The sequence below is a fragment of the Spermophilus citellus genome (assembly GCF_964194105.1).
Source record: "Spermophilus citellus genome assembly, chromosome: 12".
NCBI classification, from domain to species: Eukaryota; Metazoa; Chordata; class Mammalia; order Rodentia; family Sciuridae; genus Spermophilus; species Spermophilus citellus.
In genome coordinates, this window is record NC_138198.1 from 112,455,355 (window position 1) to 112,471,644 (window position 16,290).

The following is a 16,290-nucleotide window of genomic DNA, read 5'->3' on the forward strand; positions in this document are numbered from 1 at the left end:
GGAGCTCTAGCCACAGATTTCTCACCCAGACACCTGGGGGGATTAAGAAATGAGTATCTAGACTCACCTGTAATCCACTAATGACGCCAAGAGGAAAGTTCTGAGGCAAGGTCCTCATTTCTGCCCCTTAGTGGAGCATGTTCTAGACTTTGTTATATTAGAAGCATCTCTCAGAATGCCACAACTCTGTTGACTACCTTGTCGGGTCTTCTAGAACCTAGCACACCCTTTTATCCCCAAATTAATTTCCCCTTGCCAACCGAAAGTTCTCAAGCCCCTCATCTTTCCATACCTTCAGCCCATCTACATGTCACTCATGCAGAGCGCCCACCTAGCCACACAGGGTCCAACAGCTCAGCAGCACATCACTACCATGTCCCCGTGCCTGTTGGTACCCCCAGTTCAACACCAGCATCTTAGGGGAAAACAACATTTTTCAAGAATTTTAAATTACATGAAAAATGTTGTTGCTAAATATGTTGGGGGGAAAGAGATAGAAATGGCATATGTATTGTAAACTCAAATTGTAGATAATTTACATTGAAAACAAAATACTAAAAATTCAATATTCCGGGTTAGCAGAGATATTCTCTGAATAATAAATGGCTTTTTTTCTTTCTACCTTCTGTATTTTAAAAATATTTTATGAGGAGTAGCATTTACTTATTTTTAATGAAGTATAATTTACATAATGGACACAAATCTCAAATACACAGTTCTCTGTATATTTCCATCTGTTTACATTCAGGTGATCACTGCCTAGACAGAGGCTACTTCTATCTTCCCACAGCTCCCTCTTCCCCCTCCCAGTGACACCTCCTAAAATTAACCACTCACCTGATTTTAATTACCATTAATTGGTTTTTAAAGATACGCAATACTTATATAATTAAAAATAAATAAAATTTGTTTTAAAGTATTAAAACAATAAGAGATTTAAGCAGCAGAATATCAACAGCTTAACACATACAACTTTATCTTCAAGTGTGACTAATAATTATTGTTTTGTGCCTGAATGATAGATAGATCTGGAAAGTGGCCACCATGAGAGAAGGTGACCCTCAAGGGCTGTGCAGGTTTGGTTCAGAATAGAAAGTTCTGTCCTATGTGGCACATACAAAAAGTTAATATTCATATGTACTTGCAGAATTTTTCAGTTCCTCTGGAGAGGCCCTGCATGAACAGACTCCCCTTTGAGATTCCTGATAATTATCAATTCTCAATGAGCGGAACTTGCTTGCTCTAATACCGTCTTTCTAAATATAGTTGCATGAGTTTGTCACCTTCCCAACCTGGCCAAAGCCTAAAAAGTAAACGAAGAATATTTTTAAATTTCCCCTAAAGTATCCAAGATAGTTGAAAACCCATCCTCTCTGTACAGTTAATGCCATCATCTTCTCTAGAGAATGTGTGTTCATAACTTCTTCCAGATCCGGTGTTACTGGGACAGAGGAGTCTTCTTTTGTGTGATCAAGTTCAACATCACAAACGGGTTTAGCCCTGTCTCTCTAGAGTCTCCTTCATGGAGCCAGTTGGTACTGTCGACGTGCTTTATTTGATACACCTTTCTGTACCTGAAAGTGAGTGTCGAAGTTTTCCCTCTGATATCACTTATTGAGTTTAAATTATTTACTCTTCTAACTTTTCCATATGGAAATGATTTTGTTGGACTTCAAACATTTTGGGCTCTCTGTCATCGCTCTCCAGATCCTCCACATGTGGTGAGGTGTGGACAACAGTTGCAGGGTGAACCTCAGCTGCATTCATAAAGGACAGGGGATGGTGTCCTTGGACCACGGCAGCTCCGTTATCCCTACATCACGCACCCTCTTCTGGGGGGTGTGGGTTTGCTTACTGACTTCCACTCTGCTGCCGGATCTCTTCTTTTCCATACTAAACAACATTTGCTTTTCTTGATAGTGTTATTTCTGGAATCTGAACATCTTCCCTCCAAACCCTGATAGATCCCCTGAGGGGCTTCTCTTCCCTTTCCCTTGTCTCAAAGTCACTTCCTTTTCCTAAACATGTTTTGGCCAATATTTTTGTTCTGTTTTTCAAATCTGGCTCCTTGACCCTGTTGGATACCTCCACCCTGCCCCACCCCTCTGATCACTGATAGATCTTCCAAGTGGTGTCCCTACTGGATAGGACGTGGCTCTTTTTAAAAGCAAATCTCTCCCACATCCAAAAGCTAGTTCTCTCCCTGCTTATCAGTGGCTGTGCAAACAATAAGAGCTAATATCCTGATTGCTCTCCAACCCATGCCTGCTGTGCTATTTTTCTGGACACATAAACACTAGCTGAGAAGTAGTGATTTTCTTTATTGTGCCTTAGATATTCAGTCTTGCCCCCACATAATATTCTACCCACATAACAGACCTACTGTTTCAGTAGGTTCTCATCATATAGCCAAAGATCTCACGATATTCAAGCATGAGAAAAAGAAACAGGGTTTTGAAGGTAAGCAGACTTCGTTTCATGTCCTAGTCAAGTAACAACTTCCTGGGACCTCAGTTTCCTTTTCTCAAATGAAGATAATTAAAACTTCCTCACGGGACAGTGCATAGATAGAATGAGAAGACATATGTTCCTATACAAAGGACCTAGCATAGCGTTTGACAGATAGGAAGAGGTGTTTAAAATTCTGTAACCATCTCTTTTTCTGATTTTCTTTAAAAATATAACATTGGCATTCATAGATACACACACACACACAGCAACACACACACACTCACACACACACTCACACGCACACATACACCCCTAGGATTAACCTAATTCTGTGGACTGATGGACTAATACCAAATTAAGTCATCTCTCCTTTAAGCTGCAAACACTGTTTCTTACTCCCTTTCTTAAAGCCATCAACAGTGATAAAATCTCTCTCCTGCCCTAAACTCTGGCCCTGCTCTTCCACTCACTCTAGATTTATAGAGCCTCCTTCTCTATCCCACTGATAAGATGCTACCATGTGTTTTGGTCACTTCTTGACTTGACAAATGTAACTGTTGTCCAGATGGCCTATCCTCCCTCTGTGCTTCTCAAGTCTAGTAAATATTAGAAGCTGCTGCCAAGATTCTCTCCCTCTGGTCATTCTGAACCAAGTTCAAGTCCCTACTGTTGCTTTGTATTCATATTTCACAGAATCCAACATCTCTGCCATCAGAAGTCAGAGCAAAGGGTCTCCCAGACATGCTACTTCTTTTGTTCTAAATTTTTTAAATTTTGTAGATATTTCTACTTCTTCCCATTTTTTTCTCATTCTTCACACATAACCTGGGTTTTTCCATCATGCTATAAACCTTTCCTTCCTCATTCAAATGTATTCCTAAAATTCCACCTAAAATGCTAACGATACTTAAATTATGACATATCTAGTGAATAGACACAGTGGAACCTTTAAAAGAATAAAGTGGTTATTCTGTATTAAGTCTCCCAGGTACACCATTAATTGAAGGAGAAAAAGAAGAGGGATCTGGAAAACTGTGTATAGTTTCATCTTCTAGTGTAAAAAAAAAAAAAAAAACATATACATCTGTGTGATGTACACACATACACAGAGAGAGGGAAAGAAATTTGCATATTTTTCTGCAAGGATATACAAGACATTATTTTAAATGTTTACCTTTGAGGAGAGGGACCTTTTCCTACTATTTGAATTTTCTAGCTATGTGCCTTAGTTACTTTTTTTTTTCCTAACATCATCAAGAATTTTCTAGGCAGAGAGAATTATCTGGGCAGAGGGACTTTGGGAATTAATTGTTTCAGGATTTATACTACTCAACATATTAACATCTGAGAAATGTTATATTTGAAAAGTAAAAGTAGTGATGTTCCCGCTCCAGAGGCTCAAACCTGAAGAGCCTAGTACAGGAGGCAAACACAGATTCTTCACAGTCCCTACCCTGGGAGCGTCGCTTATTTCTAAATGGCATGAGACCTGTATTATGTTAGGCAGGGACCTGGGAAAATGCAAATGTAGATGGGAAAAGTGGAGAAAATATAAATGAATCCACCACAGGGCCTGCCCTCAAGGAGTTTCTGCCTAAACAGCGGAATGATCGATACAGTTAAGGCAAGACCAGATGTCCCTCATTCCAACATCGGAGGCAGAGTTCTGGTAACCCAAAGGGCCATGTTGAGCAGCGTGCCCACCACTGCTGGGCCCTGGCCTCTTTTTCTGGTTCCTGAGCCCTGTTCTCACCTGTGTTGAATCATGCCCCTCTGACACTTTCTTCTGCTACCCTCTAAGTGTATCATCTAATGCCAGGCTCCACCCGGCTCAGCTCTTCAACTTTCTCCCAAACAAAGGACTACAACAGAAACCCAGGGAAGTCAGATAAGTTCAAAGCAGCTTCAAAAAGAAATGCCTCTGTTGGGACCCCCGGGCACTGTCAGTGGAAATACAAAATGGTATACCCATTGTTGAGAACAGCAAGGAGTTTCTTCAAAATACTAAACGTAGCATCACCACATGCTTTAAAAATTCTACTTCTGGGTATATACCCCCAAAGAATTGAAAGCACAAATTCAAACAGATATTTATGCATCCAAGTTCATAGCACCATTATTCACAATAGCCAAAAGGTGAAAACGACATCTTTCTTGAAGCATCCTTCAATATATGAGCCAAATGTGGTGTCTATGTACATAATGGAAAATTATTTAGCCTTAAAAAGGAAGAAAATTCTGACCTTGCTGTGGCATGGATGAAACTTGAGGACATTATGCTAAGTGAAATAAGGCAGTCACAAAAAATTTTACTGTAGTAAAATTTATATAACAGAGGTTTCCATGTGGAGTGGCTGGAAATCCAGGAACACAGCTGTTCACACACAAGACCCTGCTCTGGACTAAGGGCAGCCTCAGGCAGGAACAACGGAGATTCTGTTTCCATGTTTTCCTCCAGCAGCCTGGTTTTGAGGTTGAGGCCATGTCCTCAAACCAACACATCTTTCTTTCTTTCTTCCTCCAACTCAGGGAAATAAAATCTAGCAACATCTGAATCAAGATGCCTGTCTTTTAATTTTAAAACAAATATAAACTTTCTTTTGGCTATCCCTCGTTAACACATCAGTTCCTGAAATCTATTGTATTTCTTGTTTTTAACCTGAAACCCAGGTTGTTGTCACAAATAAAATCAGGATACTTGGAGCCTGATTGACCTCATTACACAGTAGGTGCAAAAAGTCCAGAGAGAAAGGCACATCACCCCTCACCTAGTCCTATCTCCTGCAGGGAGATGGAGCTAGAGGGACTCAGCTCCAGCTGTTGGTAGACACTCCTCCCATCAAGCAGCATATGTAGACAAGTAAGTGCCTTAACAAATTGTTCTCCAAGTGTGGTCCCCCAAACCAGCAGCATCAGCATCCCTTGGGAGCTTACCAGAAATACACACTCAAAGGCCCCACCCCAGAGCTCCTGAATTGGTAATTCTGAGAATGGTCTCCAGACACCTATGTTTTAAAAAACCTTCCAGGTGATTCTGATGACTGCTTATTATGAGTCCCAAACACAAATAAATGCTGAATGTGAGAAAAGCAGATTTAGTAAGCTAGAGGCAATGCAGGAAGGCACGCAGGACAGCAGTTGTGTATAACAAATGCAGCCGGGAGGATGGGCAAGACCCAGCAGCGAGGAGCCAAGGAGCAGAACCACTCTGCGGACGTTGAGGAAGTCTGTAAGTAGTAGAGCAGCTCTCGTTTTCTGTATGGGTTTTGGAGACAGAAATTCTGTCCCATGAAGATGGAAGGGGCAGGGGTGGAATGTTGGACTAGAGAAATTGGAAAAGGGAGGCCCAGGTAAGTCAAAGGAAGTTGGGAAGGTTGTCAGGGGAGGCATCTAACCTCAGAGGACAGCAGAGAGATCTGGCCACCAGGACTGGAACACAACTCCCAAAAGTTAGTCTTAAGAAACCAACTCAGGAGCCAAAAAGTGAGCCAAGCCACAACTTCATGAACTCAAATTGCTCATGAGTGAGCATGGCTGGCCCTTGGTCTGGTTCTACAGGTGAGATCTACCTGGGAAGAGAGAGAGGGGGAGGAGGATCCAGCACATTCTGAAAGAAGGAGACCACCCGAGGGGCTGAGAAGTTGCCAGCTCAGAGTTAGCATTGGAGCCTCATAAACAATGTGTTCCAGTTTCCCCTCAGTCTTAACTGAAACACAAATTCATTTATGTTCATTTAAAACATTTCTACCAGGAAAACAACCAAGGCAGTTAATCACACCCTTAATAAGCCAGGTAAGTTTTTATGCCTACACAGTTACCCCCTACACACGCCCAGACTGAGGTTTTATACAGCATTAACAAACAAAATCTTCCCCGGGGAATTTAGATTAGGCGTGAGGAGCTTTTTTATTCTTGTTTCTCTCTCTGTTCTGCTTCTTCTGTGTTCCAAGCCACAGTGGGGACGCCAAGGCAAAAACAGCCTGGCTTCTCAGGTGAGCGTACCCAGGTAGCTACTCTCTTCTTTCCTAGGGGTTGTCCTCAACTCCCACCTCCCTCCAGATAGGGAGTCCTAGAATAAACCCTTGTTATATCACAAATCAGTTATAGATATGAAGCAGGAAGTCAGATAATTGGATATAACTTAATTTTTATGATTTCTTTTTAGGACTATGAACCAATGGTAATAATATAACAATAGCTATGTGTTACACACACACACACACACACACACACACGCACGCACACACACACACACACACACTCCCTCCCCGGTCCCAATTCTCACTGTGTAAGAAGGGACTCTTCAAGTTGTGATATCTTAGCCCAAAGGATCAGAGTCCCAACAGGAAGAATATGAAATATTTTGTCAGCTTAGTTGGGTAGAGAATGGAGACACAGAGAACACTGAATGATCTTTCCATTACATAGAAAAGGAATCCATCCACCCCCAAACGTTTGAATTTCAGAGAAGTTTGCAAATCTCTCCAGGCTTCAGCCCTGCTAGGAAGGCTATCCTGGCTATTTATTTAATTTATTTTACTTAATGATTCCCTCTGAGCCACCTTTAAGAGAAAAGACGTAGTTGCAAAGTATTTCTTTCAAATGAATGGCTCTTTATCTCAAAGAAAAACAAAATTCTAGCCTGCAAAAAGTTTCATCACACAAAGAGATACTGTTGCTCTGCTTCCAGAACTGTGGAGTAAATTTGGAAAGAAAGAAAGGGAGGGAGGGAGGGAGAGGGAAGGAAGGAGGGAAGGAAGGAAGGAAGGAAGGAAGGAAGGAAGGAAGGAAGGGAGGGAGGGAGGGAGGGAGGGGGAAAGAAGGAAGGAGGAAAGAAGGAAGGAAGGAAGGAAGGAGGGAGGGAGGGAGGGAGGGAGGGAGGGAAGGAAGGAAAAAATATACTCCAAAAATTATTCCAGGGGCCAGGGTTGTGGCTCAGTGGTAAAGCGCTTGCCTAGCACGTGTGAGGCATTGGGTTCAATCCTCAGCACCACAAAAAATAAACAAATAAAATAAAGGTATTGTGACCATTAAAAGACAAATCATCCCAAATGGAGCATCCTGTAAGAGAATTCTCACCAAGGCAGCTAAACTCCCAGAAGGCTCAAGACATCTAGATTGAAGAGACAACCTTGTCCCTGCCGTGTCCTGGGTTGTCTGCCTGGAGAAGCAGTGAGGGAGTGACATCCATCAAGCCCAAATTGCTCCACAAGGTCCCTGACAGCATGATCTTCACACAGCATCTGCTCCTTCCTGTCAGAGGGCACAGATGATGAACGACCAAGGACAATAACATCTAATTGCTACTTTCGAATACCTGGGATTGGCTTTGAGGAATCCTCAATTAAAAGTGATAAAGGGCAATTCTAATACCCAGCCAAGTCCTGGGTAGACGGTGAAAGAAAGGCAAATGTCCTGGTCTCCAACTCTCTGCTTTTTGTCATCTCTTCCCCATCTTTTTCCTCTCCTCTATCCCCTTTACCTACCACTCCAGCCCCCCACCCAGGAACCTAGTGACTTCAGTACTCTTCTATCCCCAGGCAGCTAAAACAGACTCCGCACAGGAATGGTTAAAATGGCAGAGAATGGCAGTTAAAGCAGTTACGGAAAAGCTGGAATTCCCGGGTTGAAATCCTTCTCTTCTACCTCCCGGCCGTGGTGATCTTGGGATTACTAATCTTTTAGAGAGGTGTGTCCTGGTTATCTCATATGAGACTAGGGACAATAACAGTAATAGCATCCACTGGCGGGGGAGGGGTGTGCTATATGAACAACATGTGTTGTCAATCAAGAAGCACTGAGCTAGCACCCATAGTGTGGCTCATGGGGGAACAGGTGCCATGGAAGTCACACCTGAGTGGAGCTGCTAATGCAGCATGGGCTTGTGCCAGTCACGAAGCCCCCAAATGGACTCTTCATTTCCTTCAAAGATGGCAACTTTCCTTAATTACTACCAATGACTTGGTCATAAGTATGCACATAAATTCTGTTCCGCTGCTTTTGTCTGAGTGTTTACTGCTGTTTCTCTTCCAAGCTGACTATGGGTTGACTCTTGCCCCCAAAATAAAGAAGAGGACATTTAGGCATCCAGTCAGACATGTTCCAGAGTTTTCAGGAGCAAGGAAGAGTGGAGTACGGCAGAGCACACAAGCTCACCACAATTCTCCCTTCAAACCTGCCCTTCCCTCGCCATCTTGCCTCCAGTCACCTCTGCCTGATTTCTGAAACGCCTCTCTCCAGTCAAGAGGCATTTGATGGGAAATTGAGTTTTAAGACAGAACTAAGTTCAGCATGTTAAAACTCCACGTGGAAGCTATGTTCTCCACCTGTGAATCTTCAACAGCCAAAGCATCTGAAACTCACTGTGTGCTCCAGGCAAGGCTGGGCTTTGTGGAGGACCTGAAGGGAGCATAATAGATGCTGGTCACCAGTCATTCTCCAATGAGCTCCAGAAGACACACGACCAGCTAACTCCATGCACACTTGCCTTCAAGGGCGTGGGGAATTCAGAGGAAAGAAGAATAAATAGTAGCTGTAGCCGGGCATGGTGGCACACGCCTGAAATCCCAGCAGCTCAGGAGGCTGAGACAGGAGGATTGTGAGTTCAGAGCCATCCTCAGCAACTTAGCAAGGTCCTAAGTAACTTAGTGAGAAAATATTTTTAAAAAGGCCTTGGGATGTGGTTCAGTGGTTATGCTCCCCTGGTTCCATCTCCCATACCAAAATAAATACACAAATACATAAATAAGAGTAGCTATAATCAACACAATGCCTGCTGAATAGAATGGGGAAACAGGGGCTAACCTAAGAGGTAGGGACATAACCTGAGATATAATATTGATCACAATATGTTTGTGGAACAGTAAAAACAGCCTGCCCGTTATGGAGGATGAAAGTTGGGAGTGAGTGAGAAGGAAACATGGGGAGAGAGGGTTGGCATCAGTTTACAAAGGGCGTTTGAAAGCTCAGCTGGGAAATATAGATTTGATTAAGTGCTAAATGAACAAGATATTCTTTTCCACTTGCTCTCTTGGAAGCTGGATAAATATATTCCCCAGCAGGGCCTCTGGGAAGAGCAATTTCTCTGATAGCTCCCATCCTCTCTTTTCGGCCCTCCCTCCCCTCATCCTACCAGACCTGTTGCCTCACCTGGACTTCGGGAGACCTGTCTCTTGCCTGCACTCTCTGCCAGCTCCAGTCCATCCCTTGGTGGCTGTCAGTTTCTTCTCCCTAAAGCTCAGCTCTCATCAAAAGTCATCAGTGGCTCTGCACTGCCAATTAAATTGCTCCTTAGCTCTTCATTCATGAATTTGGGGCCAGGACAGATCAAACAGGGGTACTTTCCCATCCTTGCCTGCTTGGCCATGTATATGATCTCCCCAGCTGCAAAACACAGCAAGAAGGAAAGCACCCTGAGATCATGCAGACAGGTCCAGGGTAGGCAGACAGTGGGGCTAAGGAGGGCCTCGGGAAGTACCAAAGGTGGGCACATATCCAGAAAGAGGCACTGCAGCCTACTGGTTATGAATACGAATATAGTAACCACATACAGACTGGACTCACACATGGGATTCAACCTCAGAAAAATGACTTAATATTCTAAGCTTCAGCTTCCTCATCTAAAAATCAAAGTTAATAACAGAATCTTTCTTACAGGGTTGTCATTAAAAAATAAATGAGTTGGCATCCGTAAGCACATAGCACAGTGCTAGGGAAATAGCAAAAACTAACCATGTGCTAGTGATGTCCTAGGCAAAGCTCAGTGAGAAGAGACTGGAAGCAGACAGGTGCATCTCTATTTCCAAATGTCTCCATATTTACCCTTCCTCTTCTCCTCCCCCTTCCTAAAGCAAAGCCCCTCCAAGTTCTTCCAGGATCTTCTTTCATTGTATCTACAATCTTTAGCTTTCTATTAGAATGTTCCCTTTTTTGCCTGAAAACACCTTATTACATCCTTGAGCCTATCTGGCCCCATACCCTCCAGCGCCTTCCAGACATGTTTTATGGGACCTGCCCATGTACAGGCTGAGGGAGGGAGAGTGAGGAGGTGGGGTGTGGAGGTGAAGTCAGGGCAGGGGTGGATGTGGAAGATGTTAGCAGAAAACTGACCTCATTGAAACAGAGAAGGTCTCTAAAGAGAGAAAACACAGAGAGGAGCAAAAACCTGGGAGAGAGACCTGGGAAGTGTGCATCAGAGACGAAGATTCCTGCATGGGAAGTCAGGTTATTCCCCTGGGTCTTCCTGACTCATCCTAGTGCCCTCCCTCCCCTACACAGGTATCTGGCTCATCTCCAACGTGCTGTTCTGGGCCCTCAGGTCCTCGCTCTCTAGACTCTTCTGCTCTCTTCCACCATGGCTACACAGACGACACCTCTCTCTCTCTCTCTCTCTCTCTCTCTCTCTCTCTCTCTCTCTTCTCTCTCTCTCTCTCTCTCTCTCTCTCTCTCTCTCTCTCTCTCTCTCTCTCTCTCTCTCTCTCATCTCCACCCACATATACAATATCACCCAGAAGTCCCTGACCTAGAAGTACCATAGTTATATGGAACACATCTTTCAATATTGCTCCTTGAAATGTTTGGAAAAAAAGAGGTGGTCATCAATGTTTATAGCAGCACAATTCACAATAGCTAAACTATGGAACCAAACCATTGCCCTTCAACAAATGAACAGATAAAGAAAATGTGATGTATGTACTATTACTCATTTGCTGGTAAACGGATGGCTCTGGAGACTATCATGCTAAGTGAAGTAAGTCAGTCCCCAAAAACCCAAAGGCCCAGTGTTTTTTCTGAAAGGCAGAGGCTAAACCACAATCAGGGTGAACGGGGAAGAAGAGAAGTTCAGTGGATTAGACAAAGGGGAATGAAGGGAAGCACAAGGTTTGGGAATAGGAAAGACAGTGGAATGATCAAAACTACCAAGAGCATTCTTATATGTGTGTTAGTATGCACTCGTTTATTTTATTAATATATCTCAAAGTGGAACTGCCAGGTCATAGGGTGAGTGAATGTTTGATGATTAGACACCTCAAAATATGTTCCAAAGCAGTCAAACTATTTTATATTCCCACCAGTAAGGTCTGAGAATTCTAGTCTCTCCATAGTACCATCATAGCTCAGTCTTAATCCAAAAAGATTGCATGGCTGTCTTGACCTAAGAATTTCAGTGCCCATTTTTCTTCCAGATATCATGTATTCAAGCAGGATAAACTTATTATCTGATAATAATTATTTTTCACTGCTTCTTTCTATGAAGGATTGAGGAAGTTGATCCATAGGCATGCACCTACAGAGAAAACTAAAAAGAACTATGAACTAGTAGAGTCAAAATCTGATTTACAAGACTTCTGGCTTAGGCAAGTGTCTTAATTTGATACCTATCACTTAGGCCACCCACTTACCTTTCTTAGTTAAACAACAGCATTTGGTAGACAGAAAGCAATTGTCTCAGAAGACGTCATCGCTAACAGGCGAGCAGACATCCAGCCAATGGACGCTTCTCAAACTGCCCTGGAAGACACTCTCACGTGGATTTTGGCACAAGTGGGCTTTTTGTTGTTGTTAGGAGTTTTCCTCCCCCTGGCTGTTCAGAAGTTTCAGATGAAATTTTTCTGATGTTTTTAATGAAAGATGGTATTTGCTTACCCATCATAGAAGATATTTCCTCGGCAGGAATGCTGTCGAACATGTTGCATTCACAACATGACACGAAGTCTAAAAATCACAGAGAGACTAATTACTGGAGGAAAATTACACCAAAAGACCTATTTCCTCATAATGAAAATGACAGCCTGGTGCCCCGTTACCTGGCCTGATCAGGCAAATAGCCTGCGCAACATTGTTCCTGCGCTCCGAGCTACAAGCCGCGGCAGAGGAAAGAAGCACTTTGGTCCTGTGATCAGCTCAGTGAGAAATCAAGGTGAGCTGTCAGTTAAGTGCGGTCTAATTATAAGTCTCATTTCCACTATTTATGAATGTGACAGACAGTAACCGGAGCCTACCTGCATCTATACATGAGGCCACTTGGGCAAGTCCTTCTCTTTTGATGCCAACATCTGAATTATCATCTCGAAGCCTTGATATTTAGTGTTGACAGCCGGGGCCTGCCCCAGCCAAACTGAAGGCAGGCCGGCTGCTTCTTGCTACTCTGCTTTGCCTCTGCTCCTCTAGAGACCAAAGGGTCTTTCCTCCCCCATCACAAACCTATTTAAAGGGATAGAAGTAGTCTTTGCCTCCTAAATAGGAATTTAAACCACTTTAGATCACTCCTGTTTTCAGACACCAAAGAACACATGTTGTATTATTCCATTTATATGAAATATCCAGAATAGACAAATCCATAGAGACAAAAATCAGTCAGTTTGCCCTGGGACGGTAGGACAGAAGGGAAATATGGGGTGATTGCTGATGGGAATAGGGATTCTTTCAGATGATTAAAATGTTCTAAAATGTCCTGTGGTGAGGATTGTGTGTATCCATGGATATACCCCAAAACACCAAATCGTTCTCTTTGAGTGAGTGAACTGTGTGGTATGTGAATTAAATGTCATTAAAACTGTTTTAAAATCACTTCTCTCTGTGGCCTTTTTCTCAATGCAGATCGTATCAAGCCTTCAAGAAGAGGTGAGGGATGGGAATGGGCAGGAGAAGGCCTGAGTCTTACGGTTCTCTGAAATCACACTTAGAACGCCCATTTGCTAATTACATGGAAGCTGGTCCTGCTGGATGCTAGTCAATCAGTGTTACCCAAATGTTATGAATCCACATGTGATTTTGATAAACATAAATATCTCATGACTTCTTTTGCATAGTTTCAACTTTTAAAATAAATTAAATCACATGATGACAGGCTCATCAGAGCAGTGGTAAAGCACCCCCGAGAGGCAATGCTCGATGTGTTGGGAGCTCCTGGCAGAGACTGAGCATTGTTGCAATTGTTTCCACAACTGCCTGTGACTTTCTCTCCAGGTCAAATCAGATCAGAACTAAATGGGACCTTACGGTGCTTTTTTTATCTTTCAAGATACACACAGTCCCAACTCACATAGTTTGACTTAAAAAATTTCCACTTTATGATGTGAAGACAATGTGCATTTTGTGGAAGCCATGGTTCAAAGTTTGATTTTACATTTTTCCCAAGCTGGCAGACCGCAGGATGATACTCTCCCTCAATGCTGGGCAGCAGTAGCTCCCAGTTGGCCACATGATCGTGGGAGCAAACAAGCAGGACCCTACAGTGTGCTGTTGCAAAGCCACATGGTGTGTAGGCAAAGCGTACTCAGTGCGTTTTTTACTTCCATGATAATTTCGACTTATGATGAGCTTGTTAGGATGTCACCCCATCATAACTTGAGGAGCAACTGTGCTTATCTGCCAGGTGTGCACATGGAACTGGGCAAAGGAGAATAGAGGGGGAGGGGGTTCTTGATGAAGGTTGGGAAGGACAGAAGGAAGATTGGGCATCACAACTATTACAGAGAAGGAGTTAGTGGGTGTTGACCTGCCATTGAGGAGTGGTTTAGTCAGCTTTTTTACTGCTGTGACTAGAGGAAATGATCAGAACAATTATAGAGGAGGATCAGTTTGTTGGAGGGCTCAAGGTTTCAGAGGTCTTAGTCCATACAAGGCCGGCTCCTTTCCTCAGGGCTGAGTTAAGTCTGAACACCATGGCGGGAGACGGTGGCAGAGGGAAGCAGCTCACATCATAGTGATCAGAAAACTGAGACTCCACTCTCCAGATACATATATATACACCAAAGCCATGCCCTAATTCTCACCTCCTCCAGCCACAATCTACCACTTCAGTTACCACTCAGTTAATCCCTATCAGGGGTTAGTTCACCAAATGGATCAGGACTCTTACAAACCAATTGTTTCTCCTCTGAACCTTCTTGCATTGTCTCACACGTGAGATTTTTGGGGGGACACCTCACATCCAAACCATAACAAGGAGTAAGTTTGAGAAGAATGGGGTTTGTAAGTAAAGGCGGTAGCCTTATCTTTTAGAAATGCATACAGAAATATTTATAAATGAGATTATACAATCTATGAGATTTGTTTCAAATAAATTCAAATAATCTCCCTGTGAGAAGCAGGAGGTATTTAGATTAAAGCATCTTGGACATGATGGGATCAATTATCATTCTCTCTACTTATCTGTATGATTTAAATTTTCCATAATAAAAAATATTTTAAGAAACACAGTGTTCCCAATACTGGGAACATCTGAGACTGCATTTATCCTCCTGCTTGAGAAAAACTAGAAAAAGAAGCATATGAAACAATTGTTTTCAGACATTGAATGATAGGCAAGGCTTGATGGAAAACAAAGTGAGCCCTGCAATTGCTGAAGGGTTATTGCCTGGAGACAGTTTCCACGCTGTTGTACAGAAAGGAGAACCTAAATGAAGCCCAGTATTCTCACGAAAGGGTAGAGAAAAGATTGGAGTTTGTGGAGGTCAAGGCCTGTAGAGCACAGAGAGAGAGAGAGCACTCTCCAGAAGTCTGTAAAGGAGATCTCTTAGCTATGCATGCATACAAGGAAATGACCCGAGGTCCATGAGAGAAAGACTGCAAAGTAGGTTTGAACGATTCCTGAAGTTCACAAAGAGCTTGGAATTGTTTATACTTCCACCAACCAGAATAAAAAACTGCATAATGCATGGGACATAATGCATAGTCCTCAGAGGGGTGCTGTCTCAGCAAGGATTGATTAACCCAAGCTAAGGGCAGATATTAAACACAACCCTTGCAAAGATCAGAGCCATTCCAAGTAACCCACTGCATGCCAGAACAAAGCTCAACGAGTTTAGAGAAATAAAACAAAACCCAGAATACAGCCATATAAAATTCACAATATCCATCATCCAACAAAAAGTTATCAGGGATGCAAAGAAGCAGGAAAATGTGATCCATATCCAGGAGAAAATCAATCCACAGAAACAGAACAAGAAATTACAGAGATGATATAATTAAGAGGCAAGAATGTGAAAACAGGTGTCATAAATATGTTTTACATGTTCGAGAAGGTGGAAGAAAATATGAGCATCACAAGGAGAGAAACAGAAGATAGAAAAAGAATCAAAGAAACTTCTAGAAATGAAAACTAAAATATCTGAACATTTTAAAACTACATTAGATTGGGTAAAATGATCAGTAAACTGAAGACATAGGAAAATAAACTATCCAAAATAAAACAAAGAGAAAATAAAACTGAAAGAAATGAACAAAGAATCACTGACCTGTGGGAAAATTTCAAAGGGTCCAACATACTTGGAGTTGCAATAAAGGCAAAGAAAATAAAAATATTTGAAGAATTAATAGCCAAATATGTTCCCAAATTTGCTGAAAACTATAAATTCACAGATCCAAGAAGCTCAGCAAACCCCAAGCAGAATAAAAGTGAAGAAAAACCACACCAAAACTCATCAAAACAAATTACAGAAAATCGGGGGTAAGAATAAAATCTTAAAAAACAGCCAAATTTATAACACACCTTACATATATAGGAACAAAAATAAGAATTACAGCAGATTGCCACCCAAATCTATTCAAGTCAGAAGGCAATCCAGCAACATATGTAAAGTACTGAAAACAAAAAAGAATAACTGTCAATACCCCCAAAGTATATTTTAAAAATGAAAGTGAAATACTTTCTCAGACAATAAGGCCTCCCTGCATTTCATGTACCTAATCACTTTAGGCAGAGGGAAAACTGATACCAGATACGGAGCAGATGGAAATTTGGACCCCTACAAGTAAATGAAAAGCACCAGAAGTGTCCACTACTCCTCTCAGACTCACCCCTGCCTATTTCTGTCTGCGTACCTTGCTCCCTCT

General features: G+C 42.4%; 1 long non-coding RNA gene across 1 annotated transcript in view; it reads right to left on the minus strand.

Moving 5' to 3' along the window:
• Positions 1 to 16,030, minus strand: part of LOC308631872 — a 56,168-nt gene extending 40,138 nt beyond the window's left edge. Inside the window, exons 1-3 of the long non-coding RNA XR_014018362.1 lie at positions 15,693 to 16,030; positions 12,097 to 12,165; positions 7,531 to 7,704 (exon numbers count right to left, since the gene is read on the minus strand). This is a non-coding gene — a long non-coding RNA (uncharacterized lncRNA). The remainder of the gene's footprint in view (positions 1 to 7,530; positions 7,705 to 12,096; positions 12,166 to 15,692) is intronic.
• Between the last annotated feature and the right edge of the window lie 260 nt (positions 16,031 to 16,290).